Raw genomic sequence first — 18,673 nt, forward strand, 5'->3', positions numbered from 1 at the left:
CTTCATGTCTCGTTCATGACAAGTGCACCACTTTAATAACCATTAAGAAACTACAAGTAGTTGTTTGGCCATTGCTTGAACGTACAGGGATTTAACATGTAAATACTATAAGGGGAAATGACGAAAATGTCCACTAATCTGCCAAAGTCCCATTTTTCCCATAACGTCCACCTTTGATCTCATCGTCACACACACTTTTTAATCATTAGTTGACAGGATTTTCAACCAACAAGATTCTGTCATGCGTCAAAAAACTGTCAGGTCAATATTTTTTCTTTAAATTGTCGGAGCCGACAGATTTTTAGACGTCCGATGAGATCATATAAGGGAAATTGACAAAAATATCCACTAATCAGCCAAAGTAAACAAAACGTTCATTTGTCCAATTTTTCCCATAACCTCCACCTTTAATCTCATCATCCCACACACTTTTTAATCATTAGCTGACAAGATTTTCAACCAACAAAATTCTGTCACGCGTCAAAAAAACTATCATGTTAATAATTTTTTTTCTTTAAATTGCCAGAGCCGACAGATTTTTTAGACGTCTGACGATATCATATAAGGGAAAATGACGAAAATATCCACTAATCAGCCAAAGTAAACAAAACGTTCATTTGTCCCACTTTTCCCATAATATCCACCTTCAATCTCATCGTCCCACACACTTTTTAATTATTAGCTAACAAGATTTTCAACCAACAAGATTCTGTCACGCGCCAAAAACCTGTCAAGCCAATATTTTTTCTTTAAATTGCCGGAGCCGACATATTTTTTAGACGTCCGAGGAGATCAATTTTGGAGACCAACAAGATTTGATTTGTTTAGTTTTTGACGAGATTAATATGACACGTAGCAGAATCTTGTTAGTTGAAAATCTCGTCAACTACAATTAAAAAGTGTAGGGGTCCACTAGGTGAACATTATAAGAAAAAGTTAATCGGATAAACTTGTTTTTGTTTACTTTAACCGATAAAATGAACATTTTCGTCATTTTCTCATATTACAAGCTGTTAGCAGTCACGTCTTTCATTTTCTATATCAGACTGCCTTCTGCGTGTTATTTTCACTTTCATCATATTAAGCCAATTCTCCTCTGTAAGTTTGTTTAGTGTGTGTGTGAGAGAGAAACATAATTGAAGATGACGACCGGAGTAATGGAGGTGAGTCTGGTGGATGCTCACGGTCTCACCAAATCCGATTTCTTCAGTACGTATTCAAATGCTTATAATAATCTTCGACGTTAATTTCCATAATTTTGACTGTTATCGCGTCTGTTTTCAATAGAATATGTTTGATATTTGAATTGATCAGTTGATTGAGGATTTGCTCGTTTGTTACGTTGACCGTCAATTGCAGTGATCGGTGTTAGCTAGAATTGTGAACTATGTGTCATCGGTTCCAAAGCCGAGCCACTCGTGAGCTAATTGAGATCGGCTCGATAAAAAGCTCGAAATGAGCCGAGCCTTATTGAGTCACAACCTCAAATAAATTAAGCTCGAGCCATGTATGGAAGATCGTTTAACATTTTGAATTTCTATTAATTAATTTTACACTGCAATGTCGACCTCCAACCAAGTTTTGGCTCGTTTAACATACGGAACAGCTTTAGCGGAGCTTACTAGCTTAGGCTCGTTAAGGTTTTTCTCAAATTATATGATATATAATTAAAAATGTCAACAAATAATTTTAATAAACGATAAACGATCCGATTCGAGCTCGAGCGTTAGAAAAATGGCTCGAAACGAGCCGAACTCGGGCGCAGCTCGTTTACATTTATTTCTCAAAAGTCAAAACTACGTCAAAAATTGTTTATTGATTTTGGTGGTAGGTAGGCCGTAGGTAACCACTGAATGTTAAATAATCATTTAATCATTTTAGTTATTTTTAGGCCCTTCTTGATGACATAAGCACATTTGATATATCATTGTGGTTTGAAGCATATCATCATCATCGTACTCAGTAAATCCCACCAATAGCAAAGCTATGGTAGGGTCTGAGGAGGATAAGATGTAGACAGCCTTACCTCTACCCAATAGGAATAGAGAAGCTGCTTCCAGTGAGACCCTCGGCTCAATAGTGGTTTTGCATCAAACCTTGGACGTAAGGCACATAACACTCAACCATCGACACCCAAGCCGATTGGTGCATGCAGCCTTGAAGCATATATTGATATAATAAAGTAATAAATGTATTCTAAAAAAATTACAATCACCAAATAACCTTATTACCTTTCATTCATTTTGGTGCAGACAAAATAGACCCATATGTGTTGATCAAATACAGGAGTCAAGAGCACAAGAGCAATATTGCCAAAGGTAATAATACATTAATACCCTTACATTGCTTGGTTGAAATTATACACAATGTGAAAAAACAATAAGACTCAACATTATTAATGCATAATCTAAGTTACCATTTGAATAAGGAATGTGACAATAATGTGATTTTAGATAAAGAAAAGAAAGTTTGTTTTATATAAATAAGTTGTTTTTATGACTTGGATCAATATATTATATTATTCAGAGTTTGAATTAATTAGAAAAAATTGTAACATGTAAATGATGCAGGGTAGGGCAAGAACCCAAATTGGAATGAAAAGTTCACATTCCGTGTTGAATATCCAGGAGCAGATGATCAACCGGCACTTGTTCTGAAGATTATGGACCATGACACCTTGTCATCTGATGACTACATTGGACAAACAACGTAAGGCCGTGCAATCTTTATTATTGTTTCACAAAAGAATCTACTTGTTAATCATGTATGCATACAGAATATACTTGAAAGAGTTATTGGAGCTTGGAGTGGAGAACGGAACTGCAGAATTACGGGCTCAAAAGTACAGTGTTGTGGATAGCAGTCAAAGCTACTCTGGAGATATTCGAGTGGGCATCACTTTCACCCCAAGGGTATTTAATCTAGTTCATAGTTTACACATACCATTTGAAAATTTGATATTCAAGAATTGGAATGTAAGTATTTAATGGATGCAGGTGGAAAATGAAACTTATGGACAAGAATTCGGAGGATGGAAAGAGACCCGGTGGTGATTTATCTGTAATGTTTGATTTTAGTTGTGGAAGTTGTGTAGGTTCTGTGTCTGAATTTTAGATATTTGTAATGTGAGTTGTGTTGTGTTGTGTTGTGGTTGTTTTAGTGGTGGGAGAGTTCATAAACCTGTTAAAAGAATCTGTTAGCGGTTACAGTTAATTATGTTAGTTGGTGATGAAGAGTTTTGTTTATGCTGTCTTTCTTGTCTGGAGGTTCGTTGATAATCCTTTCGAGTCATGTGTTCTCCGCTTCCAGATTAAGATTATTTTGGTGGCACGTCAAAGTTCTTAATTGAAGAACAATGTGCAATTTCTTTAGAATTGGCACTAGAATTTGTGAGAATCCGATGCCTAAAATCAGACCAAATGATTTTATATAGGGGTCAAAACGTTTGGAGGTTATAACTGCCATAACTACCAAACTTCAGTTTTCTATTGAAGACCAATGTTGCTACCGAAGAACAAAGTTGCTACTGAATTTCATAGGCTATCGAAGATCAGTTTTGCTACAAAAGTACAGATGATTGATGTTAATATTGCCCATCAATATCAAGCAATGTTTTCCAATTTTAGTGATTTCGACCCTCAGCTATGGGTTGTCGCCCCTTGGATCCAGCTATCGGGGGCAAGACTCAAACTTTGTTGTTTTGGTGAGCTTTGCTCACTACCATTGAGGCAATGATGCATTAGAAATTAGAAAATAGTTTTGATCAAGTGTGCACCTGATGTCTCACAACTTTGTATCAATTATATTATAATTTCTCATTTGGTCTCAAATGAATCCTCAACGACCTAAAATGGCCTAATGACACTAAAATCACCAACCGTCGTTTATGGATGAAGTCTATGTTTAAAGGTAAATATTACGAAATTTGTAAAGTAAAATTGAATAGTGTGAATTACCAAAGTAAAATTACATAACTATGTATCGAGTTTTAACTCTACAAAACGCGGGAGATGACCTAATGCAATTCTCAACCAAAAGGTGTGCAACTTCGATATCAACCACGGTCCAAGTTAGGATGTACTGTGTAGTGAAAGTTGGGATGCACATTTACACTTAGAGTTCTATATAATAGTAGTTATTATTTTAGCATTAAGTTGAATAATGCGACCACATGAAATAAAATGCATAACCTTAATTTGTTGAGTTGAAATAAGTCAACAAAACCATCGAGAAGATTCATCAACTTCAAGAAGTATCGGAAGTAGTTGAAGGTGAACAAAAATCGTATGCTGATAAAAAGAAAAAACATTAAACAATTTTTCTCAGCCTTTTCTTTTGTACAATTACTAAGAAACCTTCAAGCTACACAATTTTGTTTATTCTTATCAAATGGTAACACTTCGTTCTGATCAAATGAAAAGAGTGCCTGTAAAGACATGTGTGACTTCAAAATTTTAGTAGGAACCTATACATCAAAGGACATATCAAAGCTACTTGCAGATAAGCCGTTCTAGCTCAGTTGGTAGAGCGCGTGGCTTTTAACCACGTGGTCGTGGGTTCGAGTCCCACGGATGGCGTTTTGGCTTCCTTCAAGTTGGCCCAACCCTAACAAACTAACAATCATTCCTGTCTTCTTGTCCGGCCCAATTCACCAGTGTTCCCTACTTCCCTATCGTATCCCCATGCCACATCCATATCTAACAAATTACTTTGCTTATTTCTTACTTAAAACAAAACAAGACTTCATCATTTATCAAACAAAGAGTAGTTTTTGTAACTTTTGTTACTTGTAACTTATAACTGATATTCTGATAAAGTGTCCTTTATTTTTTCTTGTTTTCTTTTCTTTTTATCACTTTTATTTTATAGTTTCATAGATTTGACTAGAATTTTATTAATTAATTAACCAACTTATTTTTTATATAGATATGTACTTTTTATATTTATTTATAAAGATATATTTTTATCACTTTTATTTTATAGATATTTTTAAAATTTTATTAATGAACGTAGCAACTAATTTGATTTATAAAAAATATTTTATTACTTTTATTTTTGAATTTATTTGTTTGATCAAGCTATAATCTTAAGTTCATTTTTATCATTTTACAGGTATTATAATCTTTTATACTATTTTTTAATATTTATATATCATATTGTTACTTGGAGTTTAAAGTTCCTTTTAATCGTACACCAATCTTAAGTTTGGGAAAAAATAATGATGAATACAATGGTGTGAGAACACAGCAAATGTTATTGATGGGTCCGATCAACATCGAACTTGTGATTTCCATTTGGGGAAGTGCCTGATCAGATTGCATGTGGAAAGCATCAAACGTGATGATGGAATTGATAGCTCATAGCTCCCCTCTCCAACGGCTCTAATTTTACCCCAACACAATATTACTTTTTTATATTTTCTTTCATAAAAAAGTAAACCTTATAAAATGTATATCACAGCTTTTTCACTCAATTGTAACTTTTCCTAAAAAAGATTTATATCTATTAAGTCCAGCTTATTCAAATTATTGTTCAAGATTCTATTGCTCACCCTCACTCAGTTATTTAGATTTAGTGTATGTTATTAGAAAAATAGCCTTTAAACTCAATATGCCCCCATTAATTTTTTTCTCATGCCCCCAAAGGCCCAAATTCCCAATCTTTCCTTTTAGACCAAATTCAAGCCCAACTAGCAATAAGTCATTCCCTTTCTACTTTAACATCTTTATAGCTATTCCGGCTCACAGAATGAGTAAAAGTCAATATTTCAACAACTTTTAACCTTGTTTTTCATTTATCATATTTAAAATAGTGACTTACGGATGGTAATTGCTACATGTTCATAAATTTTCTTTTATAATACTTATAATTGTGTGAAATCATAATTATATCTAACAAGTTTTCATTGAACAAAGAAATAAATTTTCCTTATATATGTATTTTCTTTTACTAATTCTTTTACCCCCACTAAATAAAATTTCTGAATCCGCCACTGGCCGTTCGGATATTCAAAACAATTTTTATAATAGACAAACATAAAATAGATACCCAAAATAATTTCAGAACGGTAAAGTTGATCTAAAACAATAATAAATATATATATATAAGAAATAGTTATTCTTGTATTTTTGTTGAAGAGAGTTAATTATGATGAACACAGAGCGGAGACAACATGCAGGTGACCTATATTATAGATCCTTACACTACACTCTACTCCAAATCACACCTCCCCATCATCTCTTTCTCTCTCTATTTCTGTGATTCTTGAATACAATGAAATTTGAGGAGCTCATAATGCAGGAGTCTCAGGAGAAGCAAAAAACAATGGATCTTCAGCTAGAGGTCATATCTTTTTTTGTTTTTTATTCATGTAGTAAACATTTAATAATCAAATAGTTGTGTGTGGTTAGAGGTAAAATGAGTCTGAGAAGAGGGTTGTGTGTAGATTGAGCAACTTGAAGAAGAATTAGAGGAGGAGTTGAATTTAACCAAAGTCTTGATGTATGCATTGGATGGTCCACTTCACCCTTGTAGCCCATGTTTATCCATTCAAACTCAACTTCCCTTTAAGGTAAATAAAACATTTCATTCATTTTTTAATGAATGTCTCAAATATAAGCCCAGTAAAGTCCTTGAGTTAAGATTTAGGGTGTTTGGGATTCTTTATAAAACGCTCGTTTTTGCGTTGTTTTTCGGCTTAATTTTGCAAATTAAATAAAACGTACCATTTGGTTGTAAAAATCCAAAATATTTTCGCAAGTTGCTTAAAACATCTCAAATAATTATTTCATAAGTCTTTTTCTGCTTGACGGATGATACAATGCTTGTTTTGGTACTAGCATTTGCGTTTAATATCATAGCATACTGTTAGCCAGAAATCTTTCCGTTTAACTGGTTTTCTATATACCAAGGCTAATATTGATCAGTTAGTTACTAATATACATATATCACTTATAGATGCCCCCATATACGTAATAGCTAAAAGGTGTACCTTGTTTTGTCACGAATGTCACATTTTAGCCTCCTTATGACTTATAACTTCTCCAAAAAGTAGTAAGGTGTTTGAATGACTTCAACGTTGTGAGAGCAATAAGTCATAGGTTACACTTTTGTAAAGTATGACTTATAAGTTATAACAATAAGGGTATGTTTGGTTGAAGGTAATGGAATGAGGAGGGAATGGAATGGAAGAAGGAATGGAATGGACAATGGAATGAAATGAATCATTACTATTCCATTTCCTTGTTTGGTTAACCTATGGGAATGAAAATAATTTATTCATTTTTATTGTTTGGTATCCAAAAAAAATTGTAGAAATGAAATAGAAACAATAAAAGCACTCATATCTCAAAATACTTTTTAACCAAAAAATAAAATAAAATAAAAACTTACAATGGCAACGGTGGTAACTCCGGTGAGGAAAATGGTGGTGGCGGTGGTGATGGTAGTGACGGCGGTGGTGGTGTCGACGGAGTTGGTGGTGGTGTCGATGGTAGTGGTGGTGGTGGTTGTTAGGTGGTGGTGGTGTTGAGAAAGTAGGGTGAAGAAGGAATGGAATGAAAAAAAAGAAGGGGGGTGGGAAGAAATGGTTTTGATAGAATGGGATTCCATGTGTAATGGATGATTCCATTCCATTGAGCAACCAAACATCACATTTTTCATTCCCACGTAATGAATCATTCCATTCCTACTATTATTCCTGCATACCAAACGCTACCTAAGTTATAAGAAGACTAAAATAAGGAATCCCAAACACCCCCATAATTATTGTTACCATATAGAGAATATAGTTTTTAAAAGTATGTAAGAGTATCATAACTCATAATTCATTGTTTCATTGCAGATAAAAGAACTACTAACAGAACTGGTTACAGTGGAAGAAGATATCATGTGGCTTGAGAGGAAACTCCACAAGTTGAACGTTAATTTATACTTGGAGAAAAAACACACCAGAGAATGGGAATTGCGGCAGCTCGAAAACCTGCATCTAAGGCATCAAAGACCACGAAAACCGTCACTTAGAAGACAACAGAATGGCCTAAAACTCATGGATGATTATGAATTACAAGATCATGATACCCATAAAAAACGATTACCATTTGATTAATTTTAAGCATGTTACCGCTTTCAGGGGTTAGTTGGGACTGGAATTTGTCAACATAAAAAGAAGTATGCATTTTGGATCAACATATACAATGCATGTAATAAAGCTTAATATATTTCTACCATAGCTTTACTATCGATGGGATATACTAAGTACGATGATGAAAATATTTCTCACTGAGAAAAGATATATCAATTACTACATTTCAATGTTGTACAATCTATCCCTAAATTAGGCAACCAAATCTTGATGGCCTAGGCATCGACCAATTGGTACCTGTTTTGAATTTTTCCAAAGTTTACCGACCAATTGTGTAAGGCCCCGAACCCGGTGGCCCTACTTTCGTGTCGGATTTACTCATAAACACAGTTCTTCAAATCAGAGTTTATTAAAACTTTTCGCGGAATATAAAACATCAATCATTTGTTACAAAACATTAAATCTTTTCTTTGATACCATAACATAAAACTTTATATTTAAAACATCTTTACTTCTTTCTTCAGATGCCAGCCGTTCAATCCATGCCGTGTGTCATCCTCATGCTAACTCTATAATCAGCTCACCTGCGTGCATACTAAAAGTCAGCTACGCTGAGTGAGTTCTAGTTAATCAGGCAACATACAATTTTATTCTCATATATTTCTTAACGTATCCGAAGACACACATTTCTACCTTAACCTCGTATAAATATCCATTGGAGGATCATCACGTAATATCTATTAAAAGAACCTTTACCATTACCATACTATATATAATTTCCATAGGAAGAACACTCTGTATACTTTCCATTGAAGGAACACTTTACTATCCATTGAAGGAACACTATACTTTCCATAGAAGGAACCCTATACTTTCCATTGAAGGAACCCTATACTTTCCATTGAAGGAACACTATACTTTCCATTGAAGGAACACTATCTATAAGTTGATATTTATTATCCATGTAAGGAGCTAATCACTTCCCTCGACGATACGTGCAATATCCGAAGATCGTTCACGTACCGTCAAGCAATCAATCGTATCTATCACATATACCATACACGACATACACATAAAATTATATCCTTTCATTCATACTTTCTTACTTCCATACTTCCTTACTTTCTTTTGTATTAACTTACTTTCATATCTTACGTTATAAAGGGCATTACGCCCTACATTCCTCGAGTATTATTAGGGCTCGGTTCCCTTTTCGCAACCATACAACCATACATTATCATTTCTTTCTTCTATTATCTCTATCATGTTCATACGCATAAACTTACATAACATACTTACCTTATTCTTAGTGCTGCGACCTGACAGTACGTGCAATATCCGAAGATCGTTCACGTACCATCAAGCAATCATTCATACATTTCACATTATCCATATAAGGCATACACTTATCTCTTAGGATAAGTGTATTAAAAAACATATTAAGTATGCACACAGCCCCGAAAACATAACACATAAATGGGGCTAGAAACTCACCTGAACACGGTTACGTTCACCGTCGTAATCCCTTTCCTCAGTTGTGCACGGCTGACTGTATAACAAGTATACGTATCAATTAACTATCACCTCTCATAATGTATTTCTATCTTTATATGACCCACAACGAACGGGGGTCCGGGGGCAGCGCCCCTGGCAGCGGGGTCTAGGGGCGGCAGCCCCTAGCAGGGTCCAAGGGGCAGAGCCCCTGGCTGGGGTCGAGCTGCCAGGTCAGCTTGGAAAAATTTTATTTCCATTAACTGTCTTAACACATTTTTCATTAGATTTTTAATTTATTTTCTAATCGAACTTGGCTTTAGGCGAAGTTAAACCTCAGGCGAACTTAGCTTTAGGCGAAGTTAAACCTCAGGCGAACTGGGCTTTAGGCGAAGTTAAACCTCAGGCGAACTGGGCTTTAGGCGAAGTTAAACCTCAGGCGAACTTAGCTTTAGGCGAAGTTAAACCTCAGGCGAACTTGTCATCAGGCCAACTTAAACCTCAGGCGAACTTAGCTTTAGGCGAAGTTAAACCTCAGGCGAACTTAGCTTTAGGCGAAGTTAAACCTCAGGCGAACTTGTCATCAGGCGAACTTAAACCTCAGACGAACTTGTCATCAGGCGAACTTAGCTTGCAGGCGAAGTTCATCAGGCGAACTTAGCTTGCAGGCGAAGTTCATCGCTTGAAGGCGAAGTTGCCCAGATGAAGGCGAAGTTGCCCAGATGAAGGCGAAGTTGCCCAGACAGCCTGCTGTTTGGTTTCTGTCCAACATTTCGAGCGATTTTAACACCCCCGCTATGGTTCAATATCACCCACTACGCTTCCCGACCATTTCCGGTCACTTAACACTAAAAAGCTTGGATCTTTAAACTTCAAAGTTCAAGAATCATACCTTTTGAACTTGTTTGGATCTCGTTCATCTTGGTATCACCACTAATCTTTCTCTCTTACCCGGACCTCGCTCGATCCTTCCTTCTTTCTCGGCCCGGCCGGCGGCGGTTTTGGGTGTGCTTGGTGTGTGTGTATGTGTGTGTTTAGGAGAGTGGGGGAAAATGAAGATATTTTGGGATTTTGGGGGTATTTATATCCCTGAAATCCCATTCTCATTTAACCCATCTCAATTAATCCAAATCCATAACCAACGTCCATTACCCGACACTAGCCCGACCCATACCAACTCCTATTCTTTTATTCATTTCCAGATAACCCGAGTAAACTTTCCCTCTATTATTAAGTAATATAATTAATATTATCTTGAAATTTCGGGATGTTACAAATTGGTACCTGTTTTGATTTTTTTCAAAGTTTACGTAGCGGAAAACTACCTCTTTAAATACCTTATTAAAAGTTGAATAAAATCTATAATACATATAAACGAAAACCCTAAAATCCTATGTGTCGCGATGTGGTCGCTACCCCCCTTTTATGGAAGCCACCAGATTTCTTGATTTTTAAATGGAGGCCTCTCATTGATTTACCCAAATTCATGTGTATGGGTCTTACCAAAATCAAATAGCTTTTAAACGGGTTATAACATCTCATTAAATTAAAAATTAATCTAACCAATTATTTGATATGAAAATCCTATAAAATAGGGATATACTAAAATTTAATATCCAATTTAAAAAGAAAAAGATATTATTTGTAATTAATAAACAATTTTATAGTAAAAAAACATAAGCAGGTCATGGGTCACCAAATCTAGATAGCTTTTAAATGGGTTATAACATATCATATATTTATGAAACCCTTTCATCATCAAACCCTAAGTATATTATTAACTTTCTTACAATAAAGAAAATTAAACTCCAAAAATAAATATTAAAAAACGAAAAATGTAAAACAACCATTATCTCAAGCCATCGGATTGCTTTATTTGTAAATAAAGGCTTCTAACGCATTTGACCCGAATTCACGGGTAAATGTCTCACCAAACCCAGATAGCTCTTAAACGGGTTATAACATCTCATTATGTTAAAAAATAATCTAATCAAATATTTGATATGAAAATCCTATAAAATAAGAATATACTAAAAATCAATATCCTATTTTATTTTTTTTTTTAAATATTATTTATAATTAAGAAACAATTTTATAATAAATAAAATAAACGGGTAATGGGTATCACCAAACCCAGATAGCTTTTAAACCGGATTATAACATATAATTTATTTGTGAAACTATTTCATCATCAAACCTAAAGTATATTAATTATTAATTTTCTTACAATAAATAAAATTAAAATCCAAATATACATATATAAATATTAAAAACGTATAACGTAAAACAACCCCCGTAATACGGGGATAAAATCTAGTATTCATATATAATAGAGAGATTTAAATATCCTTGGCGATACTTTGAAAAGCCAGAAATGAGAAGCGCTTTGAGAGCAAAGATGTGAAGACCGAAGACAATATAGGTGAGATTGGCTAAAATGGGTTGACTGGGGTAATGAGTGTGATTTGGTTATGAAATGTAACATGATGAAGAATAGTAACATGTGCGGGAGGCCCAAAATAGTAACGAGTGGCTCGAGGGGTCAGTTTAATTAGATTATTTTCACTACGCAAGCAACTAATTTGTCGAGATAATAGGGGAGAATGTGTAGGAAAACTTAAAAAAAGTTTGAAATGTTTAATTTAGTTTAATTAATTTTATTTTATTATGACCCTCAAGACTCAAACCAAGACATTAAAATTAAAAAATAGGTTATTTTCAATGTGGTGTAGTGGTATGAAGCATGAAATTTGAATTTTTTAATGAAGACTCGGGTTCGATCCCCACATACAACATTTTGGAGATGACACGGGTGGTTTTAAGGAAGGAAAACCGTGATCTTTGTGATCTCTGTTTCGATCATGAGAGCGTCCGGGTTGTATCACTAGTAGGCCTTCTGGCGGGTGGGTTTTCTCCGAAACTGGGGATAACCAAGAGGCATTTAAGGGCTCTGTACGGCTAGATTGGGCCAACTGACGGTGACCTTTTGTCATTAGGTCACCCCATACGAAATATTTAGGTAATTTTTGTTGGTCGTTAAGAAAAAAAGAACTGAATAAATAAATAGTAAAATATAAATTTCATCTCCAGATGCATGTGGTCTATGTCGTACATGTAATAAAGGGACAGCTAGGTTCAGACGCTCAGTATAGTATGGAATCACTGAAAGTCTAGTGTAACAATGATTCAGATCATCACGCTGTACTTTGGATCAAAAATTACCTTCATCTTGTTAAAGGAAGAACACCAAATAAAAAAATATTAACATTTGCTAGTTTTGTTTTATAAACATTTAACTTTTAAATCAGTAATCAAACCATTATATGTGGCATCTTAAAAATGGAACTATAAAATATTGATGAACTGCAGTGGGAAGTGGCGAAAATGGCTGATACTACTGGAATAATTCCTTTCTGGATAATAGTTATCGTAGTTGGTATTCTTGTGATCGGTTTAGTAGGCATTTTCTTTTACAGTTCATATTTCAGGTTGGATTCATCTCTATGGTAATAGGATGAAGTGAATTGTATACATGTAAGTGTAAGAACTCAACGGATTCCCTACTTTGTTTGTATGATTTGAGGGAGAAGGTCCCGTTGAGTTCGTAATAGTTTTAATTTTTTTTTAAGTTCATTGAATATGTTCCATTTACTCGATCAATATATTTCATTGGGGGTTAAAAATTGATTGATCAATCAATCAATCACCAAAAACAAATGTATAAATAGGATATGAAGATGATGAGATGTAGCATCATCGTATCTCTATCCCAAAGAATAGAGAGGTGGATTCTAGAAAGATCTTCAAATCCAAAAGCCATATATGTTAGGCAATATAAACAAATTTTCACTAAGAACATTATATCCCATCTTCCATTCCCAACCAACTTCTTAAATGCGAGAAAAAAAATCCGTAGAAAACACATCTACCTCTTATTGTGAATGGGATTTGAACTGGGTATTAGATCGGTATAGTAACCGTACTTGTATCAGTACCTAAAGGTATCTGGATCGAAAATCAATAAAACTGGATACCCATACCCATATCAAATTTTATGTACGAGTACGGGTCTGGTATCCGCTATGGTACAACTTCGTGTTTTTTTTAAATCTCCATACAACTATACGGTACAAACATTCAATAAATTATAATTTCAAATCGTAAACCACAGCCGAAACATAATACCAAAGCTAAAAATAAACCATAATATCAAATCCATTAATAATCAACTATTGAATACCAAAATATACAGATTCTCCCAAAAAAACTTATCAAGATGTTTAAACAAAATAAACCAAACTAAAGAAAGTTAATATTCGTTTAATCTTCGCTAAATGATAGTAAGATATGGGGGCAATTCATGTTTTGAAAAATCCGCTTGAATATAATAAGCACGAGTACTTTCATTGTGGGAAATCCCAAATAAAACCTACATATTCTAAACCAGTACCGAAATACGCGTACTGCTAGTATCGAATACCAAAATTCTAAAATCTTGGTACCGATAACAGTACCAAATAGACGGGTATAAGTACATGTATGGACACTGGTATTGGGTATTCGGGGGGGGGGGGGGTCTCGCTCGTAATATGAACCAAATTCTTAGCCCATCCCTTAAAAAACTATGAAGGGAATTTTCAAATTATAAGATTGGATTGATAGTAGGTAGAGAGAAAGGATAGTTATTTTTTGTAAATTTGTCCCTTCATTTATTTTTTAAATTTTTTGTAAGTAGTTGTAAGTGAATAAGAGAGGAAAAAAATAATGATAAAAGTGTAAAAAATATTATTTAATTAAACAAAAGAAACATATACGATTTTTATTATAAAGATGAGGATATTAGGATGAGGTAGAGGTGCACAAATCGGGTTTTTCAAATACCTGGGTTTGGGTATGGAACCGGGTTCGGATATGATTGGGTATTGGAAAATCGGGTATTGGCAATACCCGGGTCGGGTTCAGATCCGGGTATTGTGTCACACCCAGTTAAGCGATTTGCAGAATCGTAAAACAGAAATGTAACAGACACCTCTGGTATCAACCACATTGTTTATAAAAAAACAATACAAACTAGTTTACAATATTTTACATCGATCTAACTTTGTTTACAACTAGGTGATACAAACTAAATCCAGCCCGTTAAGCGGCTTTACTTCCTATTAGCACACTTGCATCAATTCACCCACCATTGATCGCAAGTCAAACACATAGCATATTGACTTTCTAATCCAATCCAGTACCTGAAAAACATGTTAAAACGGGTCAACTACAAATAGTTGGTGAGTTTCACGAGTTTCAAGAAATCAGTTGTGCGTACAACAATCATAGTTTGTAAATACGCAAGTATGTATGTATGTACGTTCACAAGTACGTTTGTTTATATGTTTATGATGTAATTATGCTAAGCTACAGTGAAGCCTTGATTGTCTGTGCTGCGTGCATCCATTTCCCACGCTCAATCAACCACTGTGACTCCCCTTCCGCCCACAACATGCCTCGGTAGCTATTTTTAACACTACATAGCCTGTTTGTATAAGTATGGTTATGTGCAAACGGCCCTATGTGACACGGTAACCAGGCCGATTTCGTTTAGGTTTGTCAAACCAATAGTACTATTCACAAGCCACCGGCTCAAAGTTAATCACTATGTTCGTGGGGACTTTCGTGTATTAGCACTTAGATAATTCCCATCATCAAACATTTCATAGTATACAGATATGTATTAACATGTTTTTCACCCCGAAAGTTTGTAAAAACAGTTTAAAAGTGGGGTCATGAAACTCACGATTTAGTAGATAATCAGCACCGAGTCAGCTCGTGGTTTGTTTGATTTGCTATCACTAATTCCTATAATTAATATTATATTAATATTATTATAATCGCAATACTAGACTCGGCTGTATATCTATTATGGGTATTGCTGGAATACCCAGAAAGTGTCAATAGCCTTAGATTGTGATATTGTTCAATGTCTAATACTTAAAACCGAACCTGGCTCAGTTTCCCCGTTTCCCAGCTGGGCCAAGTTATTCGTTTATGCGTTCAGAAAACAGTTATGGGGATGTAAGCTTGGGTAAATGCGTTGGTCAATAAAATAATTAAGTTATAAAGAAATATCACACATTGGAGTTCCGGATTCGCTACGGGGCCCGTTTCCGTTTATTCAGTTTGATTTGAGAAGAAACGCGCACAATCTATCCAGGTTTTCCATGTTTCTCATAAAATGGTCGTTTTTATATAATTAATCCAAAAATATGATTTTTGATCACTCTTGGTGTTCTGATATTCTCGCAGGTTCGTTAATCACGAACTTACCGGTTTTTATAAGAATTGAATTTGTTTAATTTTCAAATTAGCATAATTAATTAACCATTAATCATTAAATTATAAAAATTTAGCCACTTATCAAATAAAATATTTTGATTTTTATAAAAATATTTCTAGAATTATTTATTGGTTTATTAATTTATAAAAATTCATTTTACCTGCTATATTTAGCCCGAAAATCATCCGTTTATACCAAACGATTTTCAAAAATTCCACAAAATTTCATGGATGCTCAAATTATATCCCAAAAATATCTGTATCAATTCCAGAATGTAACAATCTTGTTCAATATTCTCTTCGGGCCAAAAACGACTATAAAAACTCATATGAACGCATATGCATAAAGCCTTCTTAGGCTTTTCCAAATACTCCCAAATTTCATGTGTGATCAAAATATACCAAATCTGAGTTCCTCAAAAATTTTTATAATTTTTCAAGCACTTTAACTATTTTTCCCAAATAAACGTCCCAATTTGGTAATAAATTCGCCAAATATTCTCGGATGGTCTAAAAATTACCAAATTTGAACAGGGACTCAATGATATGGTCCCTGATCTCCCTACAAAATTTCATGACCTAAAAATATGCACATCACAATCGAATCCTAAACAGCCCATAATCGAGTAATTCGGTATTACCTTAGCGGTTTTGGTTCGTTTTCGCCCTTCTAATCAGGTTTTCGGGTTCTTGTGCTTCTATGAAAGCTAGATACAGGTCCTGTATCACAAAACAAGCATTTTTCATCAACATGGCAGCCTCTCAACTTAGGGTTTCGGTTAGGGTATTAAACCGAACCTTTGAGCCGTAAAAACACCGTTTAAACCATCTAATCCATGTTTGTGGCCAAAAAAGAGTATGATTCCGATTCCTAACCATGTGTAAGATAAAAACATGTTTTTGGACCATTTTTAAGGTTTTTGCATGGTCAGGAATGATTTTTGGTAATCAAACTATGATTTTATGTGTTTAAACATGTTTATATAAGCAAAAAAAAAAGATGATCAAAATGATTATTTTACCTAGGGTTTGGATGGAATATGGAGGAATAGGTCTAAAGCAGCTTCAATGCAGATATTTTGGTGGAAAATAGCTTAGGAGTGAAGATAAACAAGTTAGTATATCTTTAGGTGGTGTTGGTCATGGTTGGCGGCCGGGAGAATGTGAGGCCATTTTTAGGCCCAATTATGGCCCAATAATTTTGTTTAGCGTTCCCAAACGTTAAATCTCGAGTCCAAGTTTATTTCGGGATCGGTGTTTGGCGCGAAAAAATTTATCGGGTACGACAAACAGCGCGAAAACGAGTGTTTTTCGGTCATTTTTGTGTAAATTTATAAAAACATACTATACGTTTGTAAAAATCGAAAATATTTTCACGGATCGCTGAAAATATTTCAATTAAGTGTTTGGTAAGTCTTTTTCGTCTTAACGGATGATACAATGCTTGTTTTGTAACTCTCTTTCGTGTTTAAATCTATAGCGTGTAGTTAAACGAGCATGTTTTTGTTTAACTGGTTTGCTATCATACTAAGGCTATAATCAATATGCAGGCTTATATTAAACGTATATCACTTACAGATGCCCCCCCAGGATATCTGGGTCATAACCAGACCCGTTCGGTTATTCGTTTATTCGGTATGTAATACGCGTGTAGTCGCTTATTCGGTTTGTAAATATTGAGGTGTATCCGGTTTTGTCACGAATGTCACATTCTCCTCACATTAAGAAATTTCGTCCCCGAAATTCGATATGCCAATTATACGCTTCTTAGGGACAGACAGGAGTATCTGTTTTCGTTTTCAAATATAATTTTTTTGTTTATAAAGAAAAAATGATGCTACATAGGGTTTTTATGGGTTTCCATTCTATACCGACATTACTAATATATATAATAGAGAAGTTTGGTGACGTAGATGCATGATTGGTTCACTTGGCAATGTTTAATTGGGTCAAGTTTTTTTAATTTAATTTTTGTTTTGCTTTTCATTTTTTAATTTTGATAATTATATTTCTAATTAGTTTTGTTATGTTTTTTATTTGTTTTTTGTTAGTTCGGATATTGTAACGAACGTGATAGAAACTTACATCATCTACGTAGACTTACCACATTTTGTTTTAGTTTCAGTAGTGTAACGAATATAACGAAAAACGACGGAATGCTAAATTTTTTAGTTTCCGGTTTCGTAACGAACAAGAAAAAACAATCGAATTTGCATAAGCTCACCGTCTCAACGCCAGGGATCAGTAACACCCGGTTTTACCAATACTCGAGTTTTGCCAACAGACGCAACCCCATTGGTCCATCTGAATTTTTATAACTTTTTTGTTTTAGTTATCGTATAATAACACACGTAACCAAAATCAACCGAATTCACGTTGACTTACCGCCTCAACACTTAGGACCAGTAATGCTTGGGTTTACCACCGTCCAGATTTAGCGGCTTGCCCGACGCAACGCGTCGGATAAAAACTAGTTATATAACAAATTAAATTAAATAATAATTTTTGATAATATCTAATTTAGTGTGAACTTGTGATTCAATAGACGACAAGAGCACTTGACTTGAAACTACTTTCCTTTTTTTTTTTTTTTTTTCTTTTTGTTTTTAATTTATCGAATCTTGAATGGTATTTTGCGTTTCTCAACTCACAAAAAGTACAAACAACCCCCTCCCTCTTCGGTCTTCACTTCATCATCCTTCCTACTCCTAAACCCTAACCCCCAATTTCTAATTACCTTCCTTCAGGTAACCCATCCATCGATCTTGTACAATT

At 34.6% G+C, this 18,673-nt stretch overlaps 1 non-coding gene and 1 pseudogene across 2 annotated transcripts; both read left to right on the top strand.

Moving 5' to 3' along the window:
• Positions 1–1,111: 1,111 nt before the first annotated feature.
• On the top strand, positions 1,112–3,216 carry LOC143530799 (16 kDa phloem protein 1-like; annotated as a pseudogene). The gene is made up of 5 exons (XR_013134919.1): positions 1,112–1,209; positions 2,253–2,318; positions 2,571–2,709; positions 2,777–2,912; positions 2,997–3,216. The product of XR_013134919.1 is annotated as a 16 kDa phloem protein 1-like (transcript).
• A 1,288-nt stretch (positions 3,217–4,504) lies between these two features.
• Positions 4,505–4,577, top strand: TRNAK-UUU (transfer RNA lysine (anticodon UUU)). Its single transcript has one exon. It is a non-coding gene; the product is annotated as a tRNA-Lys (tRNA).
• Positions 4,578–18,673: the final 14,096 nt, after the last annotated feature.

The sequence above is a fragment of the Bidens hawaiensis genome, unplaced genomic scaffold (genome assembly GCF_021521415.1).
Source record: "Bidens hawaiensis isolate Kalapana, Puna unplaced genomic scaffold, B.hawaiensis_p1.1 tig00009039_1, whole genome shotgun sequence".
Classification (NCBI taxonomy): Eukaryota; Viridiplantae; Streptophyta; class Magnoliopsida; order Asterales; family Asteraceae; genus Bidens; species Bidens hawaiensis.